The sequence below is a fragment of the Ischnura elegans genome, chromosome 10, assembly GCF_921293095.1.
Source record: "Ischnura elegans chromosome 10, ioIscEleg1.1, whole genome shotgun sequence".
Classification (NCBI taxonomy): Eukaryota; Metazoa; Arthropoda; class Insecta; order Odonata; family Coenagrionidae; genus Ischnura; species Ischnura elegans.
In genome coordinates this window covers 65,076,792-65,089,957 of record NC_060255.1, presented here as the reverse complement: position 1 = coordinate 65,089,957, position 13,166 = coordinate 65,076,792, and positions in this window count along the sequence as shown.

The window sequence follows — 13,166 nt, the reverse complement described above, 5'->3', positions numbered from 1 at the left end:
GACAAGTTCCCAATAAGGTTTTAAAATTAAATGACATAGCTTGATTCAATTTAGATATCTATTTACTTAAATTTATGCTATTAATTCGGCTGTATCGGTTGAGCGTACTGAGCGGTTGTAGATACATGCACAGATGGCCTTTTCCAACTAACAACACTTGGAAACATAGAAAACAAGAAAAGGTATAAAACAGAACAACAGAGATACATCTCTACATATATCTATGAGAAATTGCTATGCCCAAAGCAAAAGAATTATTGCCTTTATAAAAAATATTGATACCAGTGCATCGTTTTTTTCTCATTTCAGCTTTAAACCAAAGAATATCGATTTAGTAAAAAGGAATGAAAATATTCCTGTATCCTTTCGTCTTCCCACTTAAATTCAACTGATTTTGAAAAGTCCAACAAAAGGTTTTACCAAAAGTAACTGATTGGAAATACCGTTGCTTCAGAGAAATATTCGGGGTATCTAGGAGATCTTTTAAATTTTTTAAAAACTTTATTCGCACAATATACCAAGGCTACTGCTATGCATGGCAATATTGCTGTGCAAAGTATCCATCCTTGTTAAACTGAAGATTTCCCTTGGGTGTTTAAATATATATTAATTAATTAACGACATACTCTTTAGTTGCTGGTGTCCCATGACGCTTTCAACCAAAGGTAAAAAATTAGTACGGGAGGTCACAGGCGTCGCAAATCTTTCCATTCGCCTGCAAGACCTCTATTGAGGCTGAAAAACCCGGCAAAAACATTTACTGCAAGAAACTGCTTGAAAATGACGTTGCGGCAGAAAAAAATGCGAGTAGTCTAGAAAGAAAAACAAATTTTATTTTAACACAATGCTAATCCAAGTCTAAAACTATGAATGCTACAATGCCTAAAAAAATATCCGGTCAAAGTAACCTGAAGACGCCCCTTGGGCATTTAAACGTGCAGTTATAATATAACTAAATACACTGAACTCACTGGTGTCCCATGATGCTTAAAACCAAAGATCAAAAATTAGTAAAGGGAAGTCGCAGGCGTCGCAAATCTTTTCATCCGCCCACAAGACTTCAATTGAGGTTGAGAAGCCTGACAAAGATATTTCCCGCAGCGGGTACCTGTTTGAAAGAGCCTTGGGGGAGGGTGAGAGCCTCTTCAATAGACCGGAGTGTTGAAGGGGGGGGGGTGCGTAATGCCTTCTTGCCGAGGGAGACAGGGAAGCCAGATAAAGTCGCAGGCACGTCGTCGCATGCGGTGGAAACAGGCGATTGGAGCGGAGACGACGGAAGTGAGCGAAGGAGAGGATATGGGGCGTGCGTGGGTGTGAGGCTTTCTCCCCTTCTACTTCGCAGGAGGCTTAAACTACTTACTAATGCTATTTGCACTACAGTGGCAAAGTACTGCGATCATGATTGATATATAGCGCAGTTTGGTGGAAATTCTTAGTATTGATGAACAATAGAACGGACAGGTCACTCTAGGCTTCGATACCTTGAGAAATTGAGAATAGATATCTTTAAGAGCGACACGAAGAACATCACACAAGGGCCCCACTATATTTTCAGATCCAACTGAAGCGAAAAATTAAAAGAGATATTTTGCCGAACGGATGTATGTGTGGATCCTTTTTTCCCATTTTGGAAACAGAGAAAATACTTAGAAAATTCATTATAGCTCAATAAGTTGATTTTATAAACTATTAAAAACTATTATTTTTTCATTCTAGGTGTCATCTGTTACTTTAGGGGAGCTCCTAAAATAATCCGATATTTCATTTTGGCGCCGTCAACCAAATGAAACCATCATAAACATAATGTTTTGACATTTGGGGACAAAGTGAGACACGCTGTTGATCGGAAATAGCCATTTACTGGGTCGCGTTTTAAGAAGTTTTAACTGTACTAAGGTGTAACATGTTCTGCCAGTCAACACGGTCGTATTTTCATTGAATCAAAAATCCTATACAAGACGATATAGGTCTCTTATTTCGCTGATTTTGTGTTTCTTTTTGTTTTTGGTGTATATATTTGTTTTTTTTTTGCATCTAGTACTAAAAGGTATGCTTTCATATCTATGCATTGAAGTCTTTTGAGGTTGTAACATAACGCTGGCCTCGCCATTATGCTTTTACCACCTCACGGCTTACAATAACACAAAGGGGCCCACCATACTGTGGATTTTGAAAATAAAAAAATAGACCTAAGGAGTGGAAGTGCTTTAACTACGCACTGTTGTATAGATTTCGCAGTGAAGCAAATAATCTTGGTCGTCATCAAGCTTTTTTTTAATATAAAATAAAACAAGAGAATTAATTGCCAATAGAATAGAAAGGAATGGAGAAAGAAATGACCAGAAACAGTAAAAGTGTGATTCTGCAAAGGCTATTCGAGATTAAATGGATACACAAAAGGGCCGGAGGTGAATCCTTAGGAACGGTGAAGGAAACGTGTACTCAGAAAACCTTAAAAGAGCTCCAAGGAAATATCCTTCACAGATCTCAAAGAGGACCTTTTGCTATAGCGGCAATGCTAAAATTGACACAGGACAATGTTACAATAGAAGTCAGTGTCTTCGCATTTGTGATAAAGGATATACGTGCTTCCATTTGTTCCCGATTGAAAACTACCTTCGAAAATCACCAATAAAGATAACCACATTCGTGAGTTGATCATTAATAAATCGACAAGTACCATCGATATTTGTTTTTATATTATCGCGGCCATATGAAGAGGCAATAGGCCATTTTTGTGTGTAATGCAGCGTGGAATGAACTTTTAATGCTCAACGATTCGATACTCCTGCTTGGAACTTATTCTCTCATTTGAGTAATGATGACATAGACAATGGTCCTCTTTCAAATTCTTATACCTATAGTTCAAATAGCAGAGGTAACATAGATGCCATGGGGATTAAGAATAGGTTGTGAGTTAAAATATTTTAAGATTTATGTTCGAGGAAAAATAGTTTTTATTGTTCTCAATAGGTAGCGGTAGTTATAAAATTTTTGGCCACACCTTCTTTAACAGATCTGGTTTAATTCATTACAAGATTCAACATTAAAAGTAGAAAATTAAAAATAAATAAAGGTTTGGGTATCACTATTGCGTGACGATCCTAACTCACCTATCAGGCTCTACTCTCGCAATCAACCCATAGTTACAATTACATTCTCTTAGCTACAATCTAAAACCTAGTCGGCACCCCCGCTATATTCTGAGGGTGACGAAAAACTGAATTTTTACTATAATATGGACGATATAGTTTATTTAAATAGCCCTTTATAAGATTTTGATTAAAAATATTTTTAATCTAATTTTTATTTCAAGTGATTGCATGCGCGTATCTGCCAGCAGTGAAGGTATCACGTGGCAGGAGTTTAACAAAGATGAGTGACGTTTGAGAGGTGAGAGAGAGAGGGAGATAGTCACAGAAAATACAGAGGAAAGATGGAGGGTCTATTGTAGTCTGACCGCCTAAACGGAATGCGGAGAAGGATAAAGATCTCCAAGACGGTCAACCTCCAGAGAAGATGGGGTCAAGAGGAAGGCTAAGGTGGGACCCAAGAGAGCGGTGAAGTGGAAAAGGAGATAAGGCAGAAAGAAGCGTTCAGGGACAATGCAATGGAGAAAAGCGGCCGAGATGGTTTTGAAGAAAGATATTTCTCTGCTCCGGATAACCCGTCAGCGGTGACAAGGCAGAAACATCTTTGTTAGACCCGTAGTGGTGTTTAAAGTAAAATGAAAATGGTTTAGGAAGTGGTCGCACATCCTCAGACGAAGAAAAATGAAATATATGAAAAATATCTTTGAAAAAAGGATGAAAGTCCACAATTTCCTGTTATATTAAGCAGCGCGTCCTGACTGACGAACTGGCAAACGTATGGGCATCTGGTAACATTTAATTCAGAATTCTCCTTCAACTGATACTTCGTGCAACAACGAATTAATCCTACGACACATTCACTGCAGAAATTCAACAGTCGATTATTAAAGAGTCTTTCCGTCTTATTTTGCTTGAAAGTATGAAAAAAATATAAAAGCATTAAAATATGAAAAAATGAATCTAAATACTGCCGAAAAATACAAAAGACAGCATTGATTGAAAAAATGTGTGTGTGTTATTGAATTCTTCTATTTGTCTTAAGAGGTAGTTACACACATTTCATGTTTTCTGACAAAGAATTTTAGTTTTATATTTACAGAAATAACGTCATGATAAAATTTTTGGTATCCAGCTATTAGTGGACTTAAAATATTTTAATATAATTTAGGAGGCGATTACATGTCTCGAGACGAGACAAATTATCAAATAGAAAAATATTTTGCAAAAACCAAGGAAATCGTAATGCTATAAAATAAACCATCACTCAGCCAGAACAATGGTCTTCATAGAAGAGGGCAGACATAAATACTGGTTATAGCCTTAATGATCTTAATCCACAGTAATTGAAAGGGATTTTGCAGGTTCCTTTCAAAACAACTGCTCACTACATTGCGCGTTTTGACGCTTTTCCGCTATTTTCAAGTGAGATTCTTGTGAGTGTGTCACACTTGAAAATGATAAAATGTTCGAATCGCGTCATGCTGTGTATTGAATTCAGTTTTTAACTAGAACCAGAAAAATTGGCCGTAGCGGAACACAGCCTCAAACTTAGCAGTTTTTTTTTACTTTTGAAAGACCCAATCGCTCCAAAAGACACATAGATATTGGGATAAACTCTCCAAAGATGCTTTGGAGTATAAATTAGAGAGTGACAACGTTTACGGTGGCACCGATTTTTCCTCGATTCCCACCTTCAATTTTAACCAAGAAAATGAGGCACCTAGTTACAGTCTACGTAAAAAACTAGTTTAAAAATGAAAAATGTTGTTTTTACCTTAAAAGCTGTTTCTTTGGGTTAACTCGACAGCGAGAGGAGAGTTTGTTTTATTTTGTAGAATGGAATGGAAAATTTGTATAGATGATTAATCATTGCAATTGCGGTATTTAGTAAAATACGCGGTAGTTCCCGAAAAAAATGATCAAAATAAAATTTGCTTCGATTAAAATAATTGACGATCATATTGAAAGCTTTTGAACGAACATACAGATAAGTGAATGACTATGATATTCAATGAAATCAAGATAAAGAGCTGTTTGGCAACAGGCTCAGTAAAAAAACAACAGCTAATTTAACAATTTTAAAAATATCGTTTTTGTTCCTGAAGACGATGGCAGATTAAATCACGGAAAAGTTGGAAGTTACATTCCCAATTTTCTATTGTAAAGCCCGAGAAAACTTCCACACACTATGTAATTTTTTAAATGTCTTTTAAAACGTTTGAAACATTTTAATATTTTTTGAAACATGAAAAAAATATTTTCAAACTTAACTAGTTTTACAACGCTATCGGAGATAGCATAGCAACAAACCCAAACAAACTTTGCGCAAGTCCTAGTGTCTCTTCCTTCAGGCTTGAGAAAGATGATCGTTCAACGGAGATGGAGAGGAAGAAGTGTGGACTCTGAGGCATGTATACTGGAGGAGGGGATGGTGCCCAGCAAAGCCCAAAGATCCAATAAGAGGATTTCTCGCGACGGCCTTGCGGAAATGTGCAAGGGACTAGACTGGAGGAAATAAAAGGAAGAAAAAAGAATTGGAGATCTCGCTAAATGGGAAAAAAGGAACCTTCATAAAAAGAGGAACATAAAAAGAAAACGAGAGAAGATCTCCAGAAAATAGCAATGCGATTGATTTTCCCACCGACAAGCCAGCGGAAGATGTAGATCTCTTATAATTGCCGCGATTTTCCAGCTATCTAACGTACTTCCGCCCAGAAAACTTTCTGCTTGCAATTGCGAAGATATTGAAGTACCTGTTAATAGACATTGTCATTGTTGCTGACCTCAGAGCGGGAAAACGTCCCATAGAGGCACCTAATTCCTGAGTATTATTTGTTTAATATTTGCAAGTGTGTAACAATTGATTAAAACTGGAATTAATACATATAGCATTCTTTACACAGTCCTTTTTATGTATCCCGAGCCAAGGAAATCATCAGAAGAGTTTAACTAATGTTTGTATACTATAATGCTGTTGCATCATGTTTTATTCTCCATACCACTCTCCCCGTATTTCCTGGCTATTATTACATCGTTTTACGACGATGTTTAATTAGAGCCGTAGGCTAGGGGTTGGGGGTTTAATAGAATAAAAGATACACTTTATTTTAGCAAACATACGTAAAAAATTACGATTTTTGAGTCCTAAAATTAACGTTTTTAACTTGAAAAATCCCAAAAATCCCTGAACTCCCATTATCCTTGGGGTGTTTTCCACCATATACCACTTGGGGTGACACACCGGAAGGCCCAAACTCTCTGGTAAATCCCCCCATTTCAAAATCCTGACTACGCTACTGTGTGTAATGGGTATTTTATAAGTGCTACGTTGCTAAGCTAAATAAATGAAGGTTTTTTAATCGCAATTTGTTTTCTAAAAAGAGGCTCGTTCGCCATTTATTTTTTATTGTCGCTCTGGAGGGTTTAGATACTTATGACACCCGTATTTTTCCATTTCTTGATTAGTTGCCTACTTTGCGGCTAAAAAGGTAGGCAGTATTACCCACTCTGTCGATGAGTTGCTGACGTCACGAAATCCTGGTAAGAGGGTTATCCCTCCTTAACAATGAAGAGACTCGTATTTTTGTCCCTGTCGATTTGCCGCCTACAATGCCGGTATAAAAAATCTGCGGCCCTCTAAGATAATTTGATGACGTCATGAACTCATGGTGAGAGGGTCACCGGTTCTCTACAACTCATCGGCTTCATGTATCATCTCTCATGGTTTATTACATCCTGAATTTTATGAAATTTATCAACTCTTGCAATGTCAACGAAAGGTAGAAAAAGCTAAATTGTAAGTTTGTGTATATTTTTTCCAAACTTATCAAAAAGTGGCTAACTGAGGATAAGCCTTTTTTCACCCTCTCATAAACATACTTTTGATTGAAAAATTGATGACAGCCACACGTACATACGTGCTACTGGGATTATTTTCAGCAAATACTTTTTAATTTCAAACAAATATATAGTTATAGACGACAAGATTTGTCGCGGTGAGGCATTATAATAATAATAATGTTGAATTGACATTTTGTGAAAGATTTGTGATCTAAAATGGAGCTATGTCTAGCTCGTGACGTCTCAAGCCACTACCGGAAAATTTTTAAACTTTAATTCCATGCGCTAAATAATCGACAGATCAGACAGAAGTATAATACATACTTTTGGTAAACTCATCATGGAGCATGTTTCCTTCAGAAGCTTCAAAAATCTCAAATTTATTTAACCTGATCCTGATACCATATTTCATGTTACTTACTTTTCTCTTCCATCAACCAAATTATTTCAATGATTTTCAATAATTGGTTTGAATAAGTGGCCAAAAAAAACAAAAAAAAACATATTTCTCCTCTGCTTCAATCGGTTTCCTCTTTGTTCCCACTACTCTTGCAAAGAAAACACGTACCTATAATATCTATACCATTTCAAAATTATCTTCCACAAAAACAAAACAACAGTTCATATTTCTTTCGGATGAGAAAAATGTATTTTTCGATTTGAACTGGGTGATTGATTGAAATCGATTTTGAACAAGCTGCGTTAAAAACGGCTGATAAAAATAACAAAGGCCCTTCCGTATCACTTTGAAATGTGTTATTAGTTCATCAAATCCATAACCCAAGAACGCGTACGAAATATAAACCTAATGGAATGACAATATGGATTAGGGAAGCTTGATAAAAGCATGAATTGGTCTCGTTAAAGTGAAAAATTTGAATGCATGAAATTTAAGAATACCTGGACTAGCCACGGTGATATCTTTACGGAGTCACCCACAGTGAAAAGTTTAGCAAAAAACCCACAGAGAAAAAATCACTTACCTTGACCAGGATTTGAACACAATTTCCACAGGGAAGAATGACGCCTTGGTAGCTTATCCAGCTACAACACTCGACCGGAAGTCGGAGGATCCGGGTTCGAATCCTAGTCAAGGCGAACGACTTTTTTCTTTGTGGACTCTTCGCAGAATGAATACATGAAGTAGAACTACGACTTCATTAACACCTGGTTGAATGTGTTTTTGATTTATTAATTATAAAAAAAACTATCTATGTTCTACGACATTACACAACTATCTTAGCAGGTTAGATAAAACGAGGATAGAGTGAAGATGACAATAATGGTAAAATGTTGTATTATAGGCAATAAAATGTAGCAAGCTACGCAAGAATGGTCCCCACGAGAAAACATTGGATATATATTTAACAATACCGCATCTGTCTAGATAGGTATGAAAAATATTACTGCATAACCCAGAACCTAACAGCATAATACTATTTCCTGAGGTTCACTGTTCAATCTTACAAGGTTTGAAAATCAAATTATGGTACACTTAATGTGGATAATTCCAACGAAATGTTATTTTAAAAGTCACTTCATTACATCGTAGCGCCATTTTTCAGGCACATAACAAGAAATGAGTTAAGCATTAGATCATTAATTAGCTAATAACTTTAAAAAATATTTGTCTAATTTGGATAATTTTCTCTTCGACCCCATTAAATATTCATTGATACACTATATTCGTTTTTTAATTACATAAATATTCTTGCATTGACCAACATTTTTATTTTTAGCAAATTCACTATTTATTTGTAGCAAATCTCGCCGCAAAAATTCTTAGTTATCTTCTCTCAATAGTGGAATAACCCATTCTTGTTTGTCAAGTGGTATAAATGATTGTTAAAATAAGTTAACCATGAAAATAAAAAAATAACTTAGAATGCGCCTACGCTACTTTCCATCGTTGTCAAGACAAGCTAGGATTGATAAGATTACAATTAACCTGCAATATTTAGATAATATTGTTGGAAATTATATGTTTCCATCGTTTCTCGGCTATATTTCTTTATTGGAACGCATCGGTTTCGCAATACCTATCATTTTATCCTGATTTATCAGTTATTTTAAACTTAAACTATCATCTAATAACTTCCGGGTAGTTAAGAGCTAACCATTTTGAACACGTACCTGCGGGTCAAATAAGAAAAGTAATCCGCATTTTCTCAAAGGTCATATTTTTTTATATTAAAGGTAGAGGTGAATTTTGAAAAGGCCCCTTTGAATATATCATAATGACTGTGAAAGTTTTAAACGAGCTTTGCGTCAGAAAAAAGAAAAATACGACACAGGTATTTTATGGGAGAACCCACCAGTCACCCTATAGATTCGTAGCCACTCCCCTTACATTTAAATGGGTTGTTTTCAAAAGTCGCCACTCACGTCACCGATGGGCAGAGCGAATTAGGGCTGTTAACCGAAATTCCTACTCGTAATAATGTGATCTATAATTGATAACTTTCACCAATGCTATTCGCCATGCTTGGAATGCTGTACAGCAAGCAATGGGAATAAATGGATAGTTCTCACCTCATCACCGCACTGCGGACATTAGTTAAACTGAATGAAATGGGCCACATAAATCAAGCTTCGATTGGACGGACTGACTCTATGTAGTTCCCTTGCTCCAGGACACCAAATCACGATGTTCACCTTTTATCGTTCATTCAATTCCAGCGTAACTCGCCAGTGTCAGAACTCGAAGGCTTCCTTCCTTATGCGAACACTATATATGTTACTTACATATGATACATGTCATTCTAATGATACCTTTTTCAAACCTATAAGAGTAGTGGGTTTGGGTTTACGGGTGCGTCGACGGCTAAGGTCATCAGTACCACGCGCAACCTAATTGCATCATTATAATATATTATATTCTCCACCTAATAGGCCAAAAGTAGAATATTATGAAAATAATATAAATAAAGTAAAAATAAATGTTTTACACATTAATTTGAGTTTGAAATGCACGTTTCTCCATTGAAGGATGGTAAAATGGCTTAGGCGATTAGGGTCATCGTCTAGAATAATGTTACCGATCGCGTTAAGTACGAGTAAATGAATATTTTGCGCACAGTGTTAGGAAATTGTATTTTGTTGAAGCATTCCAATGAAGCATGTCGGTTGATAATGAGGTTATTTTCTTTCTCTTGGAGGCAAGGACACATAATAACTACGGTTTTACAGTGTATTAGTGGGGTTTAACCCAATTTTGCTTCTAAGGAACATTTAAAATGCTTAAATTTTCAGCTATATTTAGGAAACATTCATACTACACGTACTTTTGTACTGTAAAGTGTAATAGCAAACCATGCAGCTCCCACAATAGTTATGATTGGTTAGAAAATTTGCACCTTTTTGAAATGAGAAGTCTTGAAATTTAATTTATCCCAGAAGCAGCTTTGAGTTAGAAAGGGTTAAGTTGAGTTGTCACCCATAGTGCATTTAAGACGTATTACTAAATCCCCATACACGTCGCTGACGGGCAGAGTGATACAAAGTACAAACTTATAAGGCATAACTAGGGAAAATACCTGTCATTTTATTCGCGATGATATACAACATCGAATTCATGACTTTAAAAAATGCTATTACTCACTATTTCAAGCTTAAATCGGTGTTCCGTGAGGAATCTACAATTCTCCATGATGTAGCAAGGTGTGCAATTCATTCACAAAAGTGGAGTCGGGTCGTAAGAGATACGGAGCTATGGCAACATAAATATGTTTGTGTATGTGCATTGTAGATGCTATATAAACGGTTTATCTTGGATGCCCTGCCTTTTAGACATTTTACTTAATACTATTGATTTTTAAGGACATTAAATAATTATATTTGGATATAAATTTATGATTGTAATAACCTGAAACAATTAATCTTTGACGTAAATTAAACGAGAGCTCTGAGTGAGTGTCAGAAAAGCGATTGCGCCATCTACATTTTGAAAACAGTTGTTTCTGACATTATAATGGCACATTTGTATCCACCCTTAAAATATTTTACGGCCTTAAAAATATTGAGTATTAAATAAAATGTTGAAAAGTTTGGATACCCAAGGAAAACCGTTTTCATTGTAACTGCAATGGGTATCGAAAACAATCTTTGCACTGCCATAGATCGGTAAATGGTTCCCCTACTACTGATGAAGTCTTGCAGGTTCCTCCAGAAACAGCCTGTATAAGATCGGTAAATGGTTCCCCTACAACCTGATGAAGTCTTGCAGGTTCCTCCAGAAACAGCCGGTATAATAAATATTGCGAATAATGGATCAGTCTGAACTCATTGACGGGGCTGGTATTTTTCGGAAACCGGTTAAAATTTGCCCATAGTGTCTAAATAAGTGAAGCTTCAGCGGGAGTGACTAGGGCCTCCTGTATGTATGTCCCTTTGATTCGTCAGGTCAAGCGGAAATGAAGCATCCCCGTAAGTCTAGAGGCACATCTAAACTTAAAATAAGCCCTAAACGAAAATCGTGCACTGATTTTGAGTGCATTTCCTCCTTTTAATCACAGTCACAAACGTAAGTCTTCCTTTTGTCAAGGCCGTATATGCAAGTTGAGATTACGCGAAGGTAAGTAAGAAATTGATTGACTTATGCGTGCCGACGTTACTAATTTTAGGGCTCAGGCGTCCGCCTCCCTTATACGTTACCTTCCTTCCACATACCTCCCATTCGACTCTAGGGAAAGCCTCGAATGCCTACGTTAAAATTCAATGCCGGCACCATTTGATTCGCTTCCCTTTGAAATATTCTTCTTTTTAAGCAAAAGAGGGGGAAAAAACTTAATCTAATCAAAGGGCTTGACTTCCAACCAGCGCTTGTGAATCGACATGTCCTTTAATCTGATAAGTAGTACGGTCTTTTGCCGCGTCACCAGAATTAAATTCAAAAGTGGCAGCACCGGCGGCCGAATTTGCATAGGGACCCCTTTAAAAGCGGAAGGGAGCGGGGAACGTTTCTTGGACCATTAATCAAAATGCACTAAAATCCCTTCCCGGGGCCGTTCAAAGGTATTTGTCGGCATCGTTCCTATTTCTGCCTGTTAGCTGCCATAAAACGAGAATTTTGGGTCAGCGAGCCTGCGTATCAATTTTTGAGGAATTAATTAGACAAGACTAGTTTCACTCGAGAAGATTTTATCCGGTGAAAAAATAATGGATGATGATTAATGTTATTCTTTCTCAAGCGTGATATTGTGATATATTTTTAAAACAAACCTTGTAGTAAATTATTCCAGACACCGGAATTAAAAAAAAATGATATAGAATGCATAAATTACGATGAATAAATGCACACCACTATGAAGTTATTTTAATGCCAAGATATTTTAATAAAAGTGGCTGTACCCAAAATATTCAATCAATTAATAATGAACCCATTAAAACGCAAACTTTGATTTTAAGTAACATTAAACATGTACACATTTTCAGCTCTATTTGAGATAGGTTCAAAGTACGAGTTTTTTGCTGAAAAGTTTGATGGCGACGCATGCAGCGGCCACAATAATTGTGATTGGGTACAAATTGTTCAGATTTTTAAAATGAGAAGTATTAATATTTAATTTCTCCAGGAGGCAGCTCTGGGTTTGCAAGGGTTAAAGGCATTGCATCACTCCGGGACATTTAATGAGCCAATATAAAGAAAGGAAAACATGTATAAGAAATTTTCGTAAAAGATCTTGTAAACCATTGAAAATATTTTTGCCCAAAAATTGCATGTATATACATGAAAATACATTACATTTTTGCAGAAGCATAATTTTCCAAGCATTAGGAATTTATAACTTTATGTCCTAAACTACCATGAAGTTACAAGATGTTTAAAAAAATGGTGGAAATAGAATAAAAGTGTCTTCACCCAAAATATTCAATGAACCACCAGAGATATTGCATGGCATTCGATTATTTAATAAGGTCAAAATACAGCAAAGGAAACATTTATTAGAAATTTACACTGAAAATTAGGTATTTAAAATATTTTTATATAACTAATAATTCCACGTTAATATAGCCTACATCGTAATAACGCCATTAGTCTGGTGCATTATTTCCCAAGTAATGTGAATTTATAATTTTATGTAAATTAAGTATTAGTATTATATCATCATTATCATTTGTGAACAACATTGGTTTGACGCAAATCTCCATTTCTCTCTTCTATCCGCTAATATTATTATGTTATGTGTTTTATAAAATAAAATTATTATTTAAATAATCATAACACAGGAAGTT